The 23760-nt window shown below is 46.0% G+C and overlaps 1 long non-coding RNA gene across 1 annotated transcript in view; it reads left to right on the top strand.

The window, feature by feature from the left end:
• The window catches only part of LOC123370787, a 52657-nt gene extending 29387 nt beyond the window's left edge, over window positions 1-23270 (top strand). Inside the window, exons 3-5 of the long non-coding RNA XR_006579549.1 lie at window positions 1832-1893; window positions 21077-21288; window positions 23165-23270. This is a non-coding gene — a long non-coding RNA (uncharacterized LOC123370787). The remainder of the gene's footprint in view (window positions 1-1831; window positions 1894-21076; window positions 21289-23164) is intronic.
• Window positions 23271-23760: the final 490 nt, after the last annotated feature.

Genomic DNA, 23760 nt, shown 5'->3' with positions numbered 1-23760 from the left:
GTAGGTCCTTCACTTGCTAATCTGGGGAAAACCCAGCAAAGATAGAAACCTAAGATGAAACACCTACACTGACCTTCATTTAGCTCCAGTCTAACCAGTAAAACCACATGTATTAGACCCTAAGAAAACAAATCACTTAAAGTGAAGTGTGGGTTTAAGCTCTTTGGCCTTAGTTACCATGAGTCCAATAGTACAGATCTCATAAAAACCTCTAAAAATGACCTAAAAGGTCCTGTTTTTAAAGTCTCGTATTCTAGGATGCCTGACCTTCCAGTGCTAAGCGTCTCATTGGAATCCTGGAAATCTCCCCTTCCCAACAGTGGAAAGATGAATTTTCTAGTCTGAGAGGCCTGAGATACATCAGGCTTTGAAGTGGTGAAACAGTGAGGGGTAGAAAAGTTGCTACCTGATGCCATATTGATCTACCTGGGAGAAGCTGCTGTTTGGGGAATGTGAACCCATAGCTCTGGTGCATTTATTTTAAACTGATGGCTGTGTGAAGCGGTCGCTATGCTGAAGTAGTACCAAGTTGGATGGATCAGAGGCCATGGAGGTACTCAAGAATGTACAATAAGAATGAACGTCCAGACCCACTGACATCAGTGGCATAGGCCTCATTGACTTAACTGGAGCCAGGATTTTAGTCTAGATGCATTTATCACATGACTTTCCATTTGGCACACGATTTCACAATTAATCAACATGGAGCTGTAATTTTTTTATTTATGTTTATTGCTGTGGCACTTAGCACCCCAGTCATGCACCAGACCTCATTGCACTAGGCATTGTACAACCACAGCGTCTCTGCCCCAAGGAGCTTATGATCTAAGTCATTTGTCACTGATTTTCATGATTAAATGGCATATCTATCACTTCCGCATAGGGGACACCTTGTTATACAGACACACGTTTTTACTGACATAAAATGTTTCATGCTACGCTGTTTTGCTCAGGTCACAACCCAGAAATTTCCATATTTATGATGCTTGAGCTGATCTTAGCTGCCAAGTTAGGTCACAGAATAGCTGTTGTTCACTAAAGTCACACAACAGGTCTTAGTCCATGACTGGGGCCATTTGGGTATGTCTACACTGCATTGTAAACCCTGGCTCAGACTCAAGTTTGAGCCCAACCCCACTGCCTGCTCATACACACACAAATCTTTCTGATTTGGGTCAGTAAGTCCTCAGGATTTGGGTCCTACGGTTCACCTGGCAGGGAGGGGTGGATCCAAGCCCAAGTCCTACTGTGAACTTGGGCCACGCCTTGCCATTTTGCGGTCAGAACGCAGCTCATGCTTGGGTCCCCAGAAGCAGATGTCTCGTGTCCAGTAGTGCAGTATGGATGCATCAGCACAGGTCTCAGACCTGGGTCCAGCAATTGCAAACCCAAGTTTACAATGCAGTGTGGACACACAAATGTGGGTTTGGGAACACCAAGTCTGCAGAGTGCTGGTCCCACAGACCTGGATTTACAGTGCAGTGTAGACATACCCTTAGATGCTATCAAAATATAATTAATAAGAATAATGAGGGATAAAAGGCTATTTGAGTGATTTATAGATACCACAAATGACAGCTAATAGTTATTCAAAACCAACAAGGACTATTCCACTTGTCAAAAAGCAGGAGGAGAATACTGGGGATGCTTCATATTTTCTATCTAAAACAAAACAAACCAACCCTTAATTGATCTACCGTTGTGCAGGGAGAGGAATAGTCATCTGTGGAGGGAACACAGACAGCACTGTACAGATCTACTCAGTCATTAGAGAATTTGAACCCCAGTGGGCAGAAAAATTCTAATTACATTGTGTACATCTTTGCTCTAGAAACGATCAGCTGTTCATGAGTGATAAAGAAGATGCAAGTAATGACTGTGCAAAACCACAAGGTGAGTGACCTGGATCACAGTGTTAAATATGCTTCTCTTTTCTTGGATAGTGGGAAGGGATGTAGATATAGGGGTGGCACACAGAGGGGAAAGGAAAGAGACAATCTGTGTGGTTGTGTGTCATCCTAGCTGTGTGTTTCATATAAATATATACTTGCCACTTTAAATATGAGTCCTGTTACTTTAAGGGGGTTGAAACTGGAACTCATCAGCTGGTCCTGAGTCTTGTGGGGTGAGGAGCATTGGACACCTCTGAGCCTTCCACAGTTGCATTAGGCAGGATACGAACCCTAATGTTTCAGGGCACAAGGCATAACTGAGGAGATTAGCAGAACTTGTCCATAGGAGAAGTTTGTTAACTGTTCTTTAAAGGTTTTCTAGACACCTTCCCTGGATTAATTGGTACTGGCCAGTATTGGAGACAGGGCATTGGATGACATGTTTCATTAGCAAAGAGTGAGGCTGAGCACAGGTTAAGCTGAATAAGTGGAACTTTATTAAACCCTGAGCACTGCTCCATCCACATGGGTGCATCCTCCCAGCCTAAGTCCTCGCTTTCCCAATGTCCCCTCAATAACGGTCCCTCCAGGACCTGATTTGCTGCTCATGGTACGCCTTCCTTCTTTTGCGAACATTTTACTAGAAACATCGAAAACAAACAGACGCCCAGACTCCCAACCCATCTCCCTTGGGCTTGCTAGCCCGTAGGTGTAGTCTTGCCTTTACCACAGACTCAGCTGGATGCATAGTCTTTGTGGTAGCTTGGTGTCCCAACAGGCAACAACGCCGGAAGTGACCCATCTGTCTTCCTGTCACCTGTCGCTGAGTCTCGCAAACTGTGTCTCTGTGGAGTCGCCACCCTCTCTACCTGTGGGGATGGCCTCCATCTGGTTCTCTGCCTCTCTGTTCTGTCATTATGTCTGTAGGATCTCGTTGGGCTCACTGACTCCAGACCCACTAGTCATAACACAAGATGGACTGCAGGGCTGATCTAGTCTGGCAGTTCCTGTGTTAAATGATCTCTGTGGTATCGCTCTGGAGTCCCTCCTGTAACTGTGCTCCCCGTCCTACCAAATACCACCTCTATATAGCTTTAAAGACAAGAAAGCAAGTGGTTCCAGGAACATGGACTTTACAACCAAGTCAGGAATTTTACACTGGTTGTGGCCTAGGATGGTGATTACACAGTAGAAATGTATCTGGCTAAAGAAAATACCAGCCTCTTTAGCTCTTTCTGTCAGTTTGCTGATTGGATACTGGACTTCCTGGTTCTGGGAATGGTTGGTTGAATAGTCACAGAGTTGATTTATTTCTCCAGATGACCTTTTGTTAATAATCTAAAGGCCGGGATATTACAAAACAACATATTGGTGGCTGGCTAATGTGACAGGTCCTCCCCACTCTCTCCTGCCCGGAGTGCCACCTGGAACTGGGGTACCGCTGAGCCCTCTGGCTCACCAATCTGGGCTCCCTCTCACACTGAGACATTGTGACACGCTGCAAACCCCTCCAAGCTTGCACTCATACCAACATCCACAGGCAGAGACTACACTCCGCTGTGTTCATGAATGCTCTGGCCAACCACTGCATGAACCAATAATAGAGAGTCTTCAGCCAAAATACCCCCAGCTCTCCACCTGGGGAACCCAGATTTGTACCATCCTGCCCTGGTCAAAAGCCTGAGTAGTATGAATTTATTACCCAATTTACCCCTTCCTCAATGTGGAAAGAAACATGCACAAAGCCTAAGTCCCCACCTCATGGACACAAAGTTACCTGCCAGCCACACTGCTAACCCCAATTCCCCATCAGCTGTCCTATCAACTCTCATTCCAAAGGGCCACGAATGAGAATATATTCCCTAACTTCCCTCCAGCCTTACACTTCCACTCCATCACCTCGGTCCATAGGGGTGTGCGGAAAGTATACACAGATAGGGGTAGACTGGTGAAGGAGGCCACAGATATTCAGAAGGTCATCATGAGTACATGGAAGTAGAGAGAGACCTGCCCTTGGGGGCAGAGAGAACTGGATGGTCCCTGCAACAGCCTTGAGGGAGGAGAACAGATTGCAGGAGGGAAAAGTTTGGAGGAGGCACCAGCAAGTCAGTCTGTGTGTTCATGGCTTGAATGCTAGCTGCAGTTTCAGCACCTCTGTAAATAGTTTTCTTAATAAAGAGCCAATTTAGTTTTATAAGCGTGGAGTCATTTCATGCTACTTCCTGGCCTGCAGTACCTGAAATGGGCTACAGGTGTTACTTTGCATAGGACCCACAAAACACAGGGCTGGGCCAGACCTCCTCATCCTGGTATTGAAACACTTTCCATCGGTGCCTGGATCAGGGGGAAAGGAGACTGGGATCCCAAATGGCTTAGAGGACCTATGAGACTCCTATGGATAGGACCCATTTTTTGAGGAGGAAGCAAGAGAGTGTGCGAGTACCTGGTTTCACTTCTTTGTGGGAGGAAGACTTTTGCCAGAAGTTTCTGCTCCATATTATACCCTGTCTAATACATTTCAAGCTGAGTGCCAGCTCCCTCTCTTGTGATTTCAAAGTCAGTCCCGTGGGGTGGGAACTGCCTTTCTAAAGCACCTGTCAACATGAAGGGAGCTGAGAGGTTGATGTAAGCTTACGAAACAAAAAAACTTGGAGGACCAGCCCTGCATACTTATCTGCATCTAATTTGAAGAGCTTGATGCACTGATTATTGATGCTTCAAGCTACACTTATTTGTTTCTCATCTAGAAAGAGGTGGTTGTTCAGCATAAAGCCAGTTGAAATAAAATGTCTTCTTTTGAGAGGTCTGAGCCATGTGCCAACTCCACTTGTCTGGATGTCACTAATAGAGATTGAAACTCTATAGGAATAAAAGCCGGCGCTCCAGTGAAACTAGATGTGGAATTTGGAAACCTTAGGGGAGAATAAGAGTTTCTCAGCTTTTATTCTTAAACCTTGGATACAAATGAAAATGTTTCAAGCTTCATTTTTTCTTGATATATATTCACATCTTTATCTATGTTGTCATGTTGTTTTATAGTGGATCATTCTGTTGCAATTTCTTTTGTGTTATTACTAAACACAAGAGAACCTGGGAATCACATATATATTGTAGCTTAACCGACCCTAAAGATTTAGAGCCTCATTTCCAAATATTGAACTTACTTGGGCAGTTATCCTTTAAATTAAGATGCAGTGGGAGCCTATTTTTCCCTTTAAAACCCTTTGGAAAACAAGCACACAACAGTGAAAGGATCACTCCATGCAGCTGCGCCATCCAATAATTTATCACAAAAGCTCTTAGAAAAGACATTTCTTATACATTATCAATGGATCACCCTATGGGAAGTTGTTACACAGCACAGCACCTAAATAAGGCAACTTTGGTTTAATGCATCTCTATGTTTGATATCTGATTCGCCGCATGTTGTAGTCAAGCATTATTACAGACCTATGGAGGGATGCAGGGCCAGGTTATGAGATGGCACAAAGACAAACAGGCATTGTGTCCCAGAGACCCAATTCAAACTCCTCTCTCCTATTCACATGGAGGGGATGATTCTGTGTCTGCCCTTTACAAGAGGCAGCCCCACTGGATAGGAAATAGGAGAGTGTAATATGATGCCTTAGTCTATAAGCACCCCCCCTTTTTGGCAAGATGGGGAGCTACACCACCTGGCTCTGTCCCTCTTATGCTGCCACATCCAATTCTGCCTTTCTTAAGTCCTTATTATGACCTGACTGCTCCTGGCCAGGTCCTTGCTAATCTCTGTCCTGATCGGGGTGGTGGGGAGTCAGAAGTTCTGTAGTTCTAGTGGGGGCTGACCAGCCATAGGGCTCCTGGACTAGGGACCCAAAGCCCCTGACTGGAATAGCTAGGGGAACCCACTAGGCTCCAGCTCAGAGGCCTTGGATGGCACAGCCAAAGCCAGTCCTTCTCAGTCCCTTGCTGCTCCTGGAGCTGCTTCCTACCTCTGCTTTTCAGGAGGCTTCCCTAGCCTCTTGCCCTGCTCCTCCCTCTTTGGGGCATTGGTTTGTCTGGCAGCTTCTCATCAGCCTGCTGGAGGGACCCTCTCTCTGCCATCCTCCTGCTTCTCTGGTAGCCACCCCACCCACGTGGTTTGCAGTCCTTTTAGCCTCACAGCTGCTGTGAGACTTCCAGTCGGCTCTGGCTGAGCAGGCAGACAGGTGTTTCCTTACCCTTTTGGCTGCTGAAGCAACATGGGGTATATAGACCCCAAGGTAGGCAGGATGAATCATGGCTCCACCTACCATCTGCCCCTCCCAGCTCCCTTTGCTCCCTATCCTCACCCAATAACTCATGGGGAAGTACTGGATGAACAATCCCGGCTTTCCTTACGTGCCACTGGAGCCATGAATCTCAGCAGGGCATGAGGCTTTTTCCCCCTATGAACCTGCACATATGTGAGCACACAACCTACTTCTTAACATACAGTGCTTCAATGTTGTATATTGTCATTTCTAAATCACTCAGACTTCCCCCAACATGGGCAGCTTTGCACACACTACCTGTGCGACTGACTGACTGAAATTCATGCACAATTACCATAACTGCACATGCAAATGCATTAATTGCACAAACAAATGTAGTTAGTAAAGATGATGGGAAAATGTAATTTCCATCTTGTAGGAAATCCTGAGCTTTCAAAATTTGGTTTAGTCTAGATTCTGGATGACAAGTCAAAATTTTGGAATTTTTTGCAAAACAAAATATTTTTACTGTTTTGATTTTGAAAAATTTGTTTTAACTCTTATATTATAAATAATACAACAGAAAGGTCTAAAAGTTTAAGTTGAAATTAAACATTTAGATATGTTCCTGTGAAAATTTTGATGACATTCCTGCAAAACATTTTTTTTCATTGAATCAGCATTTTCAGACAGAAAATATTCCGTCAGAAATTTTTCAACCAGCTCTCGTAGTTAGTTAACTATTAGTGTGCACGTGTCCCCATTTGAACATGTAATTACTGTAGCAATACACCTGAACAGATTAAAAATCTGATTTACTGGTAGGCATATTTTTGTTCTTCCTCTTGTCTCTATATAACTATCTTGAGATGATAGATAAACATGGGATATACTCTTGTTTATATAATTAACATTTTATAACTGTAATACTCCCAACCGTAAGTGTTCAGAAATCATGTCAGGCCCCAGCACATCATGAGTTGATTGAAGAAAAAGAGATTTTTAAAAATAAATTTGAGGGGGTTAATTTGCTTTTTAGTTTCTGAGCCTTAAAGCCTTCAGCTTTTCCAGGTTTTCCAAGTTTTCTAACCCTTAAGGATTGGAAACTTGTTTACTGTTCTTTTAATAAAAGCTGAGAGTCTGACATAATCCCATGACTTCAGAAGCTGAGGTTTAAAGAAAATATCACCAGACTTGTGACAAAATTGTGAGAGTGGGTAACACTGTAACTGTTGTAAACACTAAACACATTCAATTGCACTACTTAAATTACACATTTCACTCGTCTAACTGCATTTTGTCCCAGACCTGTGAGAGAAGGAGCGTACATATAATTCACTATTACTTTTCCTAAACATTAAAAGCCAGATTTTGCCTCTTTCACTCATCACAAGCAGCACATCTTTCTCCTTGCATAGTGCCATCAGCTTATTTTGGAGGCATGTTCTACAAAACCTAAGTAAGGGTGGTAGATTCAGGTCCAATGGCTCAAATCCTGCCCTCTTTTATATCTACAGACTCCTATTGACTATGTAAAATTAGCCCTTGCAGTACTACTTCTTAGCAACTTCGCAGCACTAATACTGCTGAGGGCAGAATTTGGCCCATAGTTTCTATTCACCTTCAGCAACAGTCAAATTTCTGTTTAACTCCAGGCAACTCCATTAAAGCACGCTCCCACGTTACACGTTTCAGCAGTTTCTGTTTTAACAGGAGATATTGCACAGTCAGTCTATTTCCAGGCACTTCTGAAAATCTCTGCAAAGGCTGGGGCTCCCCTCTTTGGGAAGCGCACCCAGCTTTGCGAGTGGCTCTGGAAATAGGGCAGGGGCATATCTATTTCTAGATAGCTTAGCTATTTATCTGGGTCCCATTCTTGCAGTGTCTGAGCGCCCCACAATCTTTAATGTATTTACCCTCACAAGAGCACTGGGCACTGCTAGTGTCCCTGTTCTAGAGGGAGGCACCTGAGGCACAGAGGGGCTAAGTGACTTGCCCAGGGTTTGCAGTAAGCTGGTGTTAGAGCCAGTGGCAGATTAGCCACGGGGCCAACAGGGCCTGCCCCGACCAGCTCTGCCTGCCCTGCGTTCCTGCTGGGGAGCGGGGTAGGGGGCTTGTCCTGCTCCACCCGCCACTCCTGCTGAGGAGCAGGGGAAGCCCCATGCCCCAACCCCGCTCCCCGGCAGGAGCACCGGGCAGGTGGGGGAAGCCCCTGCACCCCGACCCAGCTCCCGGCAGAAGTGCGGGACGGAGGGGGGGTTGGCAGGGCAAGCCCCTGTGGTCCAACCCCATTTCCACAGCAGGAGCACAGGGGGAGAGGCGGAGCAAGGGGAACTGCAGGCAGAAGGTATGGGGAGGGGCCCCCACTTGCTCTGGCCCAGGGCCCCACGAACCCCTAATCCGCCTCTAGTTAGAGCAAGAAACTAAAGCTGGATCTCCCAAAGCACAGGCTAGCATGCAAGGCACGGGGCCATCTTGCTGAGTCAGCCGCTGACAAGCTACGTTTGAGCTCTCGCCTCAAGGTCGGTCTACACTGCTTGCGTCTCACAGCGGCATGGAGAGTGCATACGTGGGAGCCCTCGTCCCTCCCCTCAGCATGGTAAATACCGGGTGGACGGTGAGGCACTGCTTAAGCGTGTACAGACATGTCTGCAGCCTGTGCGTATGTATCTGAGTACGTACCCTTCACGCTGTCTGCTTGCCCAAACTCTGCCACCCCGGCTACACGGCTATTTTAGCAGTGCAGTGTCCTCCTGCCTCCCTGCTGCTGGAACCTCTCCGGCCTGCCTCCCCCTTACCAGAGCCTTTCACTGCAATCTGTAGCTACACACCGCACTGTAGACACAGCCTGCTCTTCACTGCACTGTGTAGCTACACATACCCTGCTCACCGCTGACACTGGCGTGCAGTGCAGATTTAGCCGCAGAGCGATCTGCCAAATTACTCTATCGTCAGGAAGAACCATGTGCTCTTAGTCCATGCCAATGTCTGGTGGGAGTTTAACGGCTTAAGACACGTTTCCCCACTGCAGTTTGCATCAGGTTGTATGTGGTGTGGAGGATTATGTCAGATGCCTTTAAATGTTCACATGCAATTTACTGCCTACATCCAGGAACAACTAGTCTTGGTTTACAGGTGACCCTTCAAGCAGAGAAGCAAGATTATCTGCATTAACATTGTACCCGTGTGAGTTTGCCTACTGGGGTATGCAGTAAACAAGACACGACACCATAGACCGTCAGGTGCTCTCATCTTTCTGTGACTCACAATCTTAGCCCCCCAATAAGGAGACTGCATTATATATCCTATCCACAGCATTGCTGCTCTGATTCTACCATACGACATGCATTAATATTTTAACAAACTACAATCCATGTACGTCTGCTGCTGCAGTTTAGCTTTAGGAAGTGGCCTCTGCTCTTGCCCTCACCCCCACTGGGAGTAACACATTGAGGGCAGGATAAAGCCCCGTTTGTCTCATCAGAAGCAGAAGTGGGAAAGGCCTCCCCAAACCTGTGACATCGTTGGAGCGAACGTAGGCCTGCTGAGAGCCCCCGTTTCCAGGCCTTGTCTCTGCAGGCAGCTGATGTGACAGAGAAGAGGCAATTACTTCCACTCCTCAGTGCTGCTGCTGTCACGAACTGGTGCTGTTGGGAGTTTATGTAAAATGCTGCACAGGGGAAGCCATTTGCAGAGCACAACAAAACATTTTATTAGACCTACAAACCCCAAGGGCGCTGATATATATACTTGTGCACTGTCTGTGGGCATCTTCTGCATTAACTCTTTAGGTATTTATAGCTATAGAGCACTCCTCTCACAGATACCTGTGCTTGGCAGAATTCAAGTCTTAGGGCTTGGCTACACTTGCAAGTTGCAGCGCTGGTGGAGGCTTTCCAGCGCAGCAATTAGTAACTGTCCACACCTGCAAGGCACATCCAGCGCTGCAACTTCCTGGCTGCAGCGCTGGCTGAACACCTGGTCTGCTTGGGGAATAAGCATTGCAGCGCTGGTGATCCAGCGCTGCTCGTCAAGTGTGGCCACACACCAGCGCTTTAATTGGCCTCCAGGGTATTAGGAGATATCCCAGAATGCTTTTAACTAAATTACTCTCTTTGTTTTGTTATGCAGCCTCTCTTTGTTTTGTTGTGAACGAGCTCCGCGCGGAGCTCCCGGTGCCGCTTATCTAAAAAAACAAACAGAGCTCCTGTTTGCTTTAATCAATCTGTACCTGGCTGTAAACAATCAAATGAGAGGCAGGCAGGGAATGAGTGAAACAGCGGGGAGTCGTGTTGGAGGCAGGCTGTTTGCAATTAAGAGTTAAGACTAAGGGGTTGGAAACATTTTCTGATTTTTTCAAGGCAGGAAGCTAAACACACAGTGTTGGCTCCAAAAATCCACTCTCTCTCTCTCCCCCCGCTCCCTGTCACACTAGACCCCACTCCACCCCCCTCTTTTGAAAAGCACGTTGTTGCCACTTGAACGCTGGGATAGCTGCCCATAATGCATCACTCCCAACAGCGCTGCTAATGCTGCAAATGTGGCCACACACCAGCACTGGTAGCTGTGAGTGTGGCCACACACCAGCGCTGGCCCTGCACAGCTGGACGACCAGCGCTGTAACTCCCAGCGCTGCAACTTTCAAGTGTAGCCAAGCCCAAGTTTACTTTCTATAATTTTGAGAGAAAACATCAAAGTTTATTTTTAAGCCTTTCTTTTTATTTTTATCAATTTACATTTTAATGGTTGCATGAAATTTTGGGTTTTAAGCATATTTTTTCCAATCAATTCAACTGTTCACATTTGCAGGAAATTTTGGGGAGTATCAGACAATAACTAGGCAGTCTGGTATAAGTTCTCAAGCAACATTTTTCTTACTTTGCCTGTCTGTAAATTTTGATTATTATTGATTAAAATAGTTTCCTGTCGGTTTGGGTGTGTATGGTGAAATTGATGTTTACTGACATTTACTGATAAAAATCTAATCCATCCAAGCCTACAGCTACCTTAACCCAGTCCAATGCTTACCTCTTTTCATTTTTGTATTGGTATGTAGCAGGGTGGTCACCCGCTCTGTCCCTGAAGGGGTTAAAGCAGCCCTGGGAAAGGGTTGCCCCGGGGAGCCTGGGCAGGCAGCCACAGCTGGGACCACGCCCCAATCAGGCCTCAGCTGGCCCTATAAAAGGGCTGCTAGCCAGGAGCTCAGGAAGACTCTCTCTCTAGCCTTGGAGGGAGAAGGACCAGGCTTCCTGGGAGCTCAGAGTACAGGGAACCGAGCAGGGCTGGGGAAAGGCAGAAGGAGCTGGGGAGCTCCAGCCTGCAGGCCTTGTGCAAGGCCAAAGCTGGTACAGGGGTTGGAGAGGCTGCAGCCCGGGCTCAGGCGAAGGCAGCAGGTCCAAACCTCCCTTGCTGCTGATGAGTGGCCTTTACAGACTGCAGTCTGCCCCAGTGAGTGGGGGCTAGATGGTGACTGGCAGTAGCCACTGAGGCGAGGTGGAGATAGAGGGTTGGGGGTTCCCCTGGGGGTGGGGAGACCCAGAGAGTGGGGCTGCTGCCAGGGGGCAGCACCCAAGGTAAAGGGGCACCAGGGTCTGGGAGGGACACAGGGGCCTGAGGCAAGTGGGACATCAGCCAGTAGAGGGTGCTCTGGAGCTGGAGAGCTAATTCCCAGGACGATCAGCAGGAGGCGCCGTGCCGGTGAGTCGTCGCCCAGCTACACAGTAGAACAGCCTGTTAGGAAGTGTTGAGGATCTTTATTAATTAAAGATCTTTATTAATTGTATAGCTAAACTATCCAGCTGACCCTAGGATGGCCTGTCTTGGGCTCGACAGATATTTTTTGCCTTAATTTGCTTGTCACCTGAGCACTGTGAACAAATTAGAGAGAGTCCAGAAGAAAGCAACAAAAATTATGAAAGATCTAGAAAACCTGCCCTATGAGGGGAAAAAAGAGGGTTGTTTAGTCTGAAGAAAAGAAGACTGGGTGCTGGGGGGACATGATAACAGTCTTCAATATGTAAAAGGTTGTTCTAAAGAGCAGGATGGTAAATTGTTCTCCTTAACCACTGAGGACATGACAAGAAGCAATGGGCTTAAATTGCAGTGAGGGAGATTGAGGTTAGACATTAGGAAAAATCTCATAACTGTCAGGGTAGTTAAACACTGGAACGAATTATCTAGGGAGGTTATGGAATCTCCATCTGTGATGTTCCCCTGGTGTTATGTGGACCGGTGATCTGTTAGGTCACTCCAGTCCTTGACTGTGGAGCCAGCTTGACCCTGCTCTGCTGTGAGACCCCCACTCCTGGGCTGTTCACGCACAGCCTCTGGCATGTAAGCTGCTTGGATTGTGCAGTCGAATGACACTAACCAATATCTCCAGTCCCAGACACAACCCTAGGAACCTCCATCTTGCCGTGTCCAGTTATACCTGCTGGACACTGCAAGCTTATATGAGTTCATCAATTTAACAAAGAAATGGATATGTCCCAGGCTTGTTATCCCAAGGGGAGTCTCTTACATGCTTCAAACCAAACACACTGCTTCAGGTAGACTAAACAAACAAATGTATTAACTACACAGATAGATTTTAAGTGATTATAAGTCAAAGCACAAGAAGTCAGATTTGGTCAAATGAAATAAAAGCAAAACACATTCTAAGCTGATCTTAACACTCTCAATGCCCTTACAAACTTAGATGCTTCTCACCACAGGCTGGCTGGTCGCCCTTCAGCCAGGCTCTCCCCTTTGATCAGTGCTTCAGTCGCTTGGTGGAGGTGGTGTCTGTAGATGTAGGTGGAAGAGAGAGGAAGAGCATGGCAAATGTCTTTCCCTTTTATCATATCCTTTCTTCCCACCCTCCGTCCCCCTTCATAGTCAGGTGAGCATTACCTCATTGCCATTCCAAACTGACCAAAGGAAGGGGGGCGACTCACTTGAGAGTCCAACAGATCCTTTGTTGCTGCCTAGGCCATCGTCATTTGTTCCTGTGAGTCTGGGCTGGGTTTGTCCTATATATGCACTGATGAGGTGTGAACTGCCTTTCTGCTCTTGGAGAGTTTTGCCTGGGCCTGTTTTAAGCCTGAGGTCATATTTTCAGCTTCATGACTATATACATGAAATTACAACCTATAACATTACTGTAACACCAATTACTATAACATCACTATAATATCAGTGCTCACTGCATCACGAGCCTTCCAAAGACACCTGACATGACAAACTTTGCACTGGATACCACAAAATCATTTTATAAGGATGAACATTGGGGTATAGGGTGTTCCCATGAGGTACAGAATGTCACACCATCCTTGGAGGTTTTTAAGAGCAGGTTAGACAAACACCTGTCAGGGATGGTCTAGATAATATTATTCCTTCCTCAGTGCAAGAGACTGGACTAGATGACCTCTTGATATCTTTTCCAGTCCTACATTTTTATGATTCTATGATTACACTTAGTTGGATTTGAAGGAGACTGTTATACTTTCTCATCCTTATATATGTTTTAAAAGTTTTTTTTAAAGTCTCCAGCAAGAAAAGTGGATTTACTATGAGAACATAAATCACAATTGGATCTACTGTGGCATCTAAGGGATTCCTAGAAAATGTAAGAGATTCCTTCATGTCATAATTTCTTGCCTCCCCTTTTTATTTCCTACTCTTCAATGCCAGATTATTCCTCAGTATCTTACTCACCAGACACACCCACTGATTTCAGTGGGACTGTTCCTGGTGGAAGGAACTACTCAACATGAGTAAGGGTGCCGACAATCTGATCAAAAAGGATTTTTTTTTTAACGCTGGGTCAGATCCCCCACTAATGTAAATCATTGTTATTCCATATACGTCAATGGGACTATGCTGATTAAAACCACCTGGGATATGGCCCTATTTTTTTTCAAGTTAGAAGTCAGAGCGAAAGTATAATGTGTATGACTCTAATTAAGATTAACTTTCTCATACATTTTCTAGATAGCAAACAAATAACTTGAAAAGAATTTTGGAAATTTACCAATAAAACTTAAGCATGGAGAGACAAAATCAGAAAGGCTCAGGCACAAAATGAGTTACATCTAACAAGGGCATAAAAGACAATAAGAAAAGGTTCTATAAATACATTAGGAGCAAGAGAAAGATGAAGGTAAGTGTAGGTCCTCCACTTAGTGGGAATGGAAAGCTAATATCTAAAAACATTGAGAAGGCTATGGTGTTTAGTGCCTATTTTGCTTCAGTCTTAAAAAAAAAAATTGTGACCAGATACTTAAAATTAATATTAATAACAAGGAGGAAGAAACACAAGACAGAATACAGAAATAAAATCTTAAAGAATATTTAGATAAGTTAGATATGTTCAAGTTTGCAGGGTCTGATGCAATTCACCGTAGGATTTAAGGAACTAGATGAAGCAATCTCAGAACTGTTCACAATTATGTTTGAGAAATTATAGAGGATGGGTGAAATCCCAGATGACTAGGTGTAGTGAGGCGGCCTGGCTCCCGACGGCCCCTGAGAGGGAGGAACCGGAACAGCCACCTCAGTGGGCGGAGCCACCACCACCTGTTCCCGCCCCCTGGAAGTCAAGGGGCGGGACAGGAAGTATAAAAGCCCGGCCTCAGTGCTCAGTTGGACCCCGGCGGCCGGAGAGGACAGATGCTCCTGATCGGGCTCCTCCTGGACCGAGCCTGCCCCGAGCCAGGTACCCTGACGTGGACGGACCGAGCCTCCCTCGAGCCAGGTATCCTGACGTGGACCGACCAAGCCTCCCTCGAGCCAAGTACCCCGAGGTGGACTGGCCGAGCCTGCCCCGAGCCCAGTACCCCGAGGAGCTGCCCGAGCGTCCCCCTGACCCGAGTCCGGAGGAGCAGCCCGACCTAGGGAGCCCTCAGCACGCCGAGGAGCCCATGGTGTGGGACCCCGCTGCCGAGCCCAGCGATGAGCAGGTACCCATGGAGGGGGAGATGGAGTGTAGCCCGGGGGTAGCCGACCCCTGTCAGGCTGCAGGCACTGAAGTGCCGATGTCAGTGTGTTGCGGCCAGGATCCCCACTGACTGCAGCGGATCCCCGCCGCTGCTAGGGCCCCGGGCTGGGACACAGTGGAGTGGGTGGGCCTGTGTCCCCCCCTGCCACTCCACTCACGGGTGGCAGACTCCCCCTCCTACCAGCGTTCAGGCAGAGAAGCCTGCACTTACCTGGGCTTCCTGAACTATTGCTGTGGTTCAGCTCCTGCAACAAGGACCTGAGCTCTGAGACTATTATTACTGCTCAGCTCCTGAGGCAAGGACCTGAGCTCTGAGACTGTTGCTACTGCTCAGCTCCTGAGGCAAGGACCGGAGCCCTAAACCTCGTACTAAGTTTTTGGTGCCCCGCCCTGACTGAGGGCCTGGGCTTGCTAGTGCCCCTGTGTGTTCAGCTCCTGCTGAGAGGATCAGAACTCAGGACTGCTGTGTTGCTGCCCCACCCTGATTGAGGGCTTGGGCTTAGCTTGTTTAACTTTGTTACTGCTCAGCCTGCAGGAAGGCTCTGAGCCCCCTGGACTCTTGCGGGTTGCCCCGCCCTGAGCTAGGGCTTGGGCTTACTGACTTTGGGATTGCCCAGCTCCGGCTGCAAGGACCGGAGCTTAGAACTGGTTTGCTGCCCCGCCCTGACTGAGGGCCGGGGTTTATTGACTTTATTGGTGCTCAGCCTGCAGGAAGGATCTGAGCCTAGAACTAATGTTTGCTGCCCCGCCCTGACGGAGGGCTGGGGCTCATTGCAGTGACCGTGTGCCTTTTGTTCAGCCCCTGCCTGAGGGGCAGAACCCCGAGACCTTCCAAACCCGGAGACTGATTTGGGCCGTGTAGTGAGGCGGCCCGGCTCCCGACGGCCCCTGAGAGGGCACGGCCCCAACACTGGACTATTACACTAGGGAAGGGCAAATTTAGTACCTATCTTTAAAAAGGGGAACAAATAGCACCTGGGGAATTATAGACCAGCCAGCCTAACTTCAATACCTGGACAGATCCTGAAACAACGTATTAAACAATCAAATTATAAGCAACTAGAGGATAACAGGATTATAAAGAATATCCATCATGGATTTGTCAAGGACAATCAGGCCAAACTAACCTAATTTCCGTCTCTGAGAGGGTTACTGTAGATGTGATATTGGTGATTGTAATAAGGCTTTTGACACAGGCCCACATGTCGTTCTCATAAGTGAACTAGGGAAATGTGGTTTAGGTGAAATTGCTGTAAAGTGGGGGCATATCTGATTGAAATTGCAGGCACATGTCTAGTGGGTCTCTCAGGGTTTTCCTAGGTCCAATATTATTCAATATTGTGATTAATGACTTGGATAATAGAGAGGAGAGTATGCTTATGAAATTTGCAGATGACGTCAAGCTGAGGGGGGTTGCAAATGCTTTGGAGGAAAGGATTAAAATTCAAAACGACCGTGACAAACTGGAGAATTGGTCTGAAATCAACAAAATGAAATTCAGTACAGACAAGTGCAAAATACTGTACTTGGGTAGAAAAAACCCACTGTGCAAGTACAAATTGAGGAATAACTGTCTAGGCAGTAGTACTGCTGAAAAGGAGCTGGGGGAGTGATAGTGAATCACAAATTGATTGAGTCAACAATGTGATGCAGCTGTGAAAAAGGCTAATCTCATTTTGGGATGTATGAAAAGGAGTGTTGTATGTAAGACATGGAAGATAATTGTCCCACTTTATTCAGCACCCTTGAAGCCTCAGCTGGAGAACTGAATCCAGTTCTTGGTACCAGGTTTCAAGAAAGATGTAGAAGTAAGCAGAGTCAGGATGAGCTCTACCCTGACATCTGGTGGTAGATTATGGGGAGTGCAGAAAGAAGTTTCAAGTATTCGCATTAGCATTTCAGTTATTTGCATTGGCACTCCCACCCCACTTAGCATACCGCACAGCAGCCTGGGATGGTTATTTTCACAGCTATGGGAGCCCCAATTTCGTTGTTATTGGGGCGGGAGCAATAAAATGTTGTCATCCCGATTAAGTAAATGAGGAACTACAAAACTGTCTTATGATAGAGGGTTTCATTGTCAACTAAATAGCACTTGCTAGACAAGGGACATGGGTTCCAAAACCCAGTCAAGAGAGAGAGGCTGGGGACAGATATCTGTACTGGGTGGTGCAGGCTTCTTGTGTGAGCCAGAAGCACCAGTTCCACCTATGCCTCTCTCCACTGTGGAATGTCAGAGTTAATTTTTTGATTCCCTTAAGAGTCTAGATACAGGTTACTGAGCTGAACTCACTGGCACTGGGGCTCCCCTACTATGAGCTGGAATCACTAAGAGCTGAAATCACTGAAGAGCTGGACTTGCTGAGCTGAGAGCACTGAGTACTGTGCTAATGAGTGGGGGAGCCTGAAGCAATACCGTGGAGCATAGCAGCTGGCAGAGCAGAGTGGAGCAGTTTGTGCAGCCACTGGGTGAGTGGAGCCAAGCAGCTCGCGAGGACGGCTGGAGTGGCTCACAGGACAGCTGGTGGACCAGAGCATCTGGCAGAGTGGAGCAGCCCACAGAGCAAGCGGAGCTGAGCTGTTTGCGGGGACGACTAGTGGAAGCAGAACCCCACGAAGAGGCAGGAGTGTTGGCCCTGAAACCATGTAAGGTGCCCCTTTCTACCCAGGCTGGGGAGGAGGACCTCTGCAGAGAGACTCTTGAGCTCTGGGGCTGCACTGACCCGGGACAGAGACTTTTGGATTGTGGGACTTTTGGGACTGTGGGTGATTTGGGGGTTGCTGGACTCAAGGGCCCCGAGAGAAGGACACGGCCCAATTTGCTGGGGTGGGTCTTTGCTCACGGTTTGACCTATGAACTCTAGCTGAGGTATTTTCCCAATTTAATGCTTGTTGTTTATCATGTAATTAAACCTTTTCTGCTACACCAAGACTCTGTGCTTGCGAGAGGGGAAGTATTGCCTCCTCGAGGTGCCCAGGGGTGTGTGTAAGATTTTCCCAGGTCACTGGGTGGGGGCTCGAGCTGGTTTTGCATTATGTTGTGGGGAAGGGACCCCTATGTATTGAACCCGGCCCTTGCTGCTATCGTTTTGGCCCGGCAGAAGGGTTACATAGACAAACTGAAGAGAGTTAGGAGGAGAGCAATGCAAATGATAAAAGGTTTTGAAAACCAGCCCTGTAAGGAAAGATTAAAAAAAAGCCTGGGCATGTTTAGTCTGGCTTATATTTTGGCTAACAAAAGCAAAAAAGAAGCAAGATTGCTCTGGAATCTGTATTTAATAAGGTAACTCTTGAAATGTAACAGCTCCAACATCGCATCCTTCTCCCTCTACTTCCACCCCAACTCTAGCTCCTTGTACTGCTTTCAGGTGTGTGTGGCATCTTCTCACCTAATGCTCTTGACATTAGATACGACACATTCAGGTACAGATTTCAGACAGATGATTGATGTCAAAGGATTCATAACCAGATATTTTGTCTTTGAGTTTCCCAATCTACTTCCAAACTGTCCAGACAAAAATACCATCTGACTTTCCACTCTGTTTAGCAACGCAAACAAGAACCCTGGCAGCATGTTCCAAAACCTTTCCCCACAGGTGCATCAGCCAGTAATGAAAGGTGCTTTAACGGACACTGTCACTGTACTTTTGCTGAAAGGCTCCGAAATCACAATGCAACTGAGCAGACCCTCCCTCCATGCCTCCTTCCCCAATAAAGCGCATTGCTGCTTTTGCTGACAATGTCTGTCCGTGTAAAGAAACTCTTGCAGGGCAACGATTCTATGAGTAGCGTCCAGTGACTCATGATTACGCTTGTCTTACATTATAGCTTATTTGCCTAGACTCAGTTCACGTATACATCGAACCCCTGCTCTGGCCCCCTGGGCATGGGTCTATCATACTTATCTAGTTCCCATCACCTTAGTATCTGACCACTTAACATTTATGAGTGTAGTTATCTTCAGAGCACCCCTTTGAGGTGGGGAAGTGCTGTTACCCCTTTTTACTGATGGGGAATTGAGGCACAGAGCGGACAAGTGGCTTGCCCAAGGGTAGACAGGAACGTGTGTAGCAGGGCAGGGAGTTGGATCCCTGTCTCCCAAGCCCCAGGGTAGTATCCTTTCCATTGGGCCAGCCTTCCTCCCTTGATTACAACAGAAACCACATCCTGAAGCTGAATTATTCTTTCTGCAACAGTGAAGCCATTGAAAGCCCAGTGGGCAAGGAGAGATGTTGCTGGAGAATGAGGCCCATGACTGAGCTTAGGGACTTCATATCATTGTCTCTGGCCAGGCCCCCAGTATCCATTCAGATCCCTCTGGATGCACTGGTTGGGTGTATGGGGTAGATCCCCATAGTCTTTTCACAAAGTGGAAATCTTCCCCGTCCCGCCTCCAGAGCTCTGCTGCCCGTACGTTTAACAATCTAGTTTATTTGAAATGGTCAAGAAAATGAAACTGAGGATCTTGTTTTAAAAAAGGCAATGTGCAAAGGATTCCAAAATTCCAATACGAAACAGGTGGTTCTGAAAATGGGATAGGACTTAAAGAAAAGACAATAGGCAGGTGATTAAAAAATGAACAAGAAACTGACTGTGGCCTTTATGAAACATAAAAGATCAAGTTTGAGCCAGGGTTTAAAATAAGCTAAAGTTTGGAGAATAATCAGTAATTGAGTAACTAATTCATATTTGACAGATGAATAATTCAGAGCTATCAAGTCATTCTCCCACCTAACCTATGTAACTCCAGATCTCTGTCACTGCTAAACTTGTCATCTCTACTCTGCTCTCTCCTACTGCTTCGTACACTCACTGAGCGAGTTCATCTTGAATTGCATTGTAAACTCAGCAGGACAAGGATCACGTTTTTCTGTTTGTGCAACACCAAGCACACTCAGGCCGCAGTCCTGATTGGGAAAAGGATCTGTGGGTTATAGTGGATCACACGCTGAATACTAGCCAACAGTGTTATAAATTTGTGAAAAAAAGCAAATGTCATTCTGTGATATATTAACAGGAGTTTTTATATAAAGATGCCAGGAGCTAATTGTTCCACTCTACTTGGCACTGGTGAGGCCTCTGGTGGAGTATTGTGCCCAGGTTAGGGCATCACATTTTAAGAAAGACGTGGTCAAGTTGGACAGAGTCCAGAGGAGAGCAACAGAAATGATAAGAAGTTTGGAACTGAAAGAATTGGACATTTCTAGTCTCAAAGCGAAGGCTGAGGGGTATTTAACAGTTTTAAAATATGTAAAGGTTCGTTATAAAATGGCCTCATATTCACTGCAGGTAGGACAAGAATTAATTAGCTAAATTTACACCAAGGGAGATGTAGGTTAGATATTTGGAAAAACTTTCTAGCCATAAGGACATTAAGCTCTGGAACAGGGGACCTAGGGAGGTCGTGGAATCCTCGTCAGTGGAAGTTTTTAACACCTGTTAAGGATGGTCTATATTAAATCCCCCCTGAGCACGGAGGGATGGATTAACTGATGTTTGAGGGTCCCTTCCCACCCTGTATCTCCAAGGTTCTATGACCCTTGGGCACTATTGGAATACAAATAATATGTAATAATAAATGTTGTTCTGCATCTTTAAAATTCCTTTTTTTTTATTCTGGAGTTAATTCCTTGTAATTATGCAGCAGCTTCTTCCCATTCAAAGACATTTCCATGTGTTTTATTTTTCATTCACCTTTTTTAAATCTCTATTAAACAAACCCATTTAATGCTGGAGGGTAAAATGAGCTCATTTGACTTTGACTTTGTTTTTGCATTTGGTACAGCTGCCATAACTGAGCTTTACTACAAATTGCAGTCGTCTCTTTCTTCCTTGGTGATGCAAGGCAATCGGTTCTGCATGCAGTGAAAGGGATGCTCTGGCCTGTGTACCTGGTGCAAAGGGCACGCGGCAAATATAGCAGACTTTGCCGGGGCTGACCTGAGATGGATTTCATTTTTCTTGGTTATCTGAGGATGTTCTGCTCTGTTCATTAGCCCAAGAGGACTCGATGCATATGTGGAATCCCAGAATGCTCAAGATCTCAGAACTTTCCTCTGGGGAAGACTGGAGCGATCAGCCGAAACTTTGGGCTAGATCCAGACCCCATTGATGTCATCAGAAAGACTTCAACTTCAGTGGATATTGGATCAGGGCTGCAGGCAGTAGAGAGGATGGCAGGCCGTCTGGACACAACAGAGATTCCATGGTGGGTACAAAGGAATCCTTTACCTTGGAAACGGGCCAGTCTTCAAGAGAGATGGAAGCATGGTAGGATAGCTGGGGGAGTGAATGTGTAGGGAGGTCCCCAGTGTTTGACCAAAAGTTTTGGTAGCTCACTTATGATTTGGATAGGCATCCTTCTGAGGCCTGACCTCTACTAGTGACTGTCATACACCAGGACATGGGTCGTCAGAGCAGTGGTGATCAGACCTAGTGGTCAGAGCAGGAGTCAGAAACCAGAGGTCGGAGACAGAGTCTGGCGTCAAGCCAAGGGTCGGAGCTAGAGTCAGTAGCCAGGGGTGGAGGACAGAAGCAGAGATCTGGAACAAGCCAGACAGTGCTCAGGAGTCAGGCAAGGTCCAAAGTAGCAGCCAAACATGGATTCGCTTAGTTAGTCAGACAATTCCTGGGCCACCTCCTGGCTTAAATAGCGAGTCTGAGCCAATTGGAGAGGTTGGACATCTCCTCCCATCAGGAGCTCCATGGGCAGTGTCTCTGGTGACCTAGGGTCCACCAGCCCACACTTCCTGCTGGTGCCAACGAGCTGCTAGGTGGTGACTGCAGTCAGAGGACTGCCTTGAGACCCACAATCCCTCACAGTAGATATCCAAAAACATGCTAACTCCCTGGGAATGGAGCATATGTCTACTGAACCAGGCAGACGTTCTGCATGGGGACAGCAGTTAGATTAGATCAATAGATATCAAATTACATTACCACAAATATATTTTTCAATTGACATTTCTTGGGGAGTTTTAACCAGGGGGTGTGATCCTGCTATCCTTTCTTTGAAATTGAAGGGAAGAGCGCCAGGACTGGGCAATAAATGTGTTTATATACTGTAGAACTTTGCATTCACTGAATTAATTCACTGTTTAGTATAGAGGTACTTCAGCAATAGAGTGGGCTGTATTCATTATATTGCTGATAAGGTGAGGATACTCTTTAAAATTGATTGGTGCTATTTCAACATTAGTAGATACTTTGAGTTATTTTAATTTTCTGACATTTCAATCAACCTTAAGAACGCTCTATGAAAGTAGAATTCTCTTCAGACCTCCCTCCCCCCATCCCGCTCCCAATAATCTTTTACACAATATATCATTAAGGAACATTATATGTGTTACAAAAATGGCACTTTCTAATGAGCGCCTGTATAATCTTATTCCGTTCCATTTTTATGGAAGGTAGTTGAACACTTATTGTTACCAGAAATATAAAAGTTGATGGCTGTTTTTGTTTGGAGCAACGTTTGGACTCATGCCAACCTATCTTCAATTTCTATAAAAGCAGTGAAAATTACTACCATTACAATTGCCTGATTGTAGTCCATTATAATGAAATTAACATAAAACATCTTGAGAAGCATTTCAAAGCGGTGCATTTTTATACAGTAATCTGATTTGAAGCTATCACTAACTGAAGAAAAACTGCATTAAGATTAACATGACACCATGCATTAATGCGGAGCTAAACACCTGCATGACCAGAATGAGAATGGTTAACTAAATTGCATTTGTCTCAGCACATTCTCATGTATCTGAGGGAAGTCAAGAAATGACACTAACGAAACTAGAGGCACAATGGAACATTTCGTCCCTTGACTGAATAAATCACTTAGCACAGCTCAGAATGGCATTTAGGAGAGAAGAATTTATTCTCAAATATCAGAGGATATGTATGTTAAAATGTCAGTTCTTGCTTCAGAAGTATTTTAAGGAGCAAACTTTCCATCTTTGTGGTTTTGTTTAGCTGGTCTTGGATTCCACAGCCTATAGGAGTATACAATTATATATAATTGTATATATAAGTATATATTAATAATTATATTATTGTATAATACTATTTTTTCTTTCTCTTAGATCATTCACACACTATTTCTAGGACGATACAAGCAATCCAATAAACAGTTCATAAACTTCAGCTCAGCACTACAACTGTTCACATCGGCATATGCAAGAAACCAGCCCAACAATGGAGCCAAAATACATGTAAGAGCATGTGTCAGCTTGTCCCAACACGGCACAAAGGGAGCATAGCCAAAGCATTACACCAAAGGCAAAACCGCAAAAGATTTGAGGCTCGGGTTGGATGAGAATCCAAGGCCAAAATTTTCAGAAATATGGGTAAAAGTTTTTGAAAGTTGACATAACTATAGAGGGAAGGGTAACAGCCCTCCTGTGTACAATACTATAAAATCCCTCCTGGCCAGAGACACCAAAATCCTTTTACCTGTAAAGGGTTAAGAAGCTCAGGTAACCTGGCTGACACCTGACCCAAAGGACCAATAAGGGGACAAGATACTTTCAAATCTTGGTGGGGGGACGGCTTTTGTTTGTGCTCTTTGTTTTTGGGTGGTGTTCACTCTTGGGACTAAGAGGGACCAGACATCAGTCCATGCTCTCCAAATCTTTCTGAACCAGTCTCTCATATTTCAAACTTGTAAGTAACAGCCAGG

The sequence above is a fragment of the Mauremys mutica genome, chromosome 5, assembly GCF_020497125.1.
Source record: "Mauremys mutica isolate MM-2020 ecotype Southern chromosome 5, ASM2049712v1, whole genome shotgun sequence".
Taxonomy (NCBI): domain Eukaryota; kingdom Metazoa; phylum Chordata; order Testudines; family Geoemydidae; genus Mauremys; species Mauremys mutica.
This window is presented reverse-complemented; position numbering and strand designations above follow the sequence as displayed.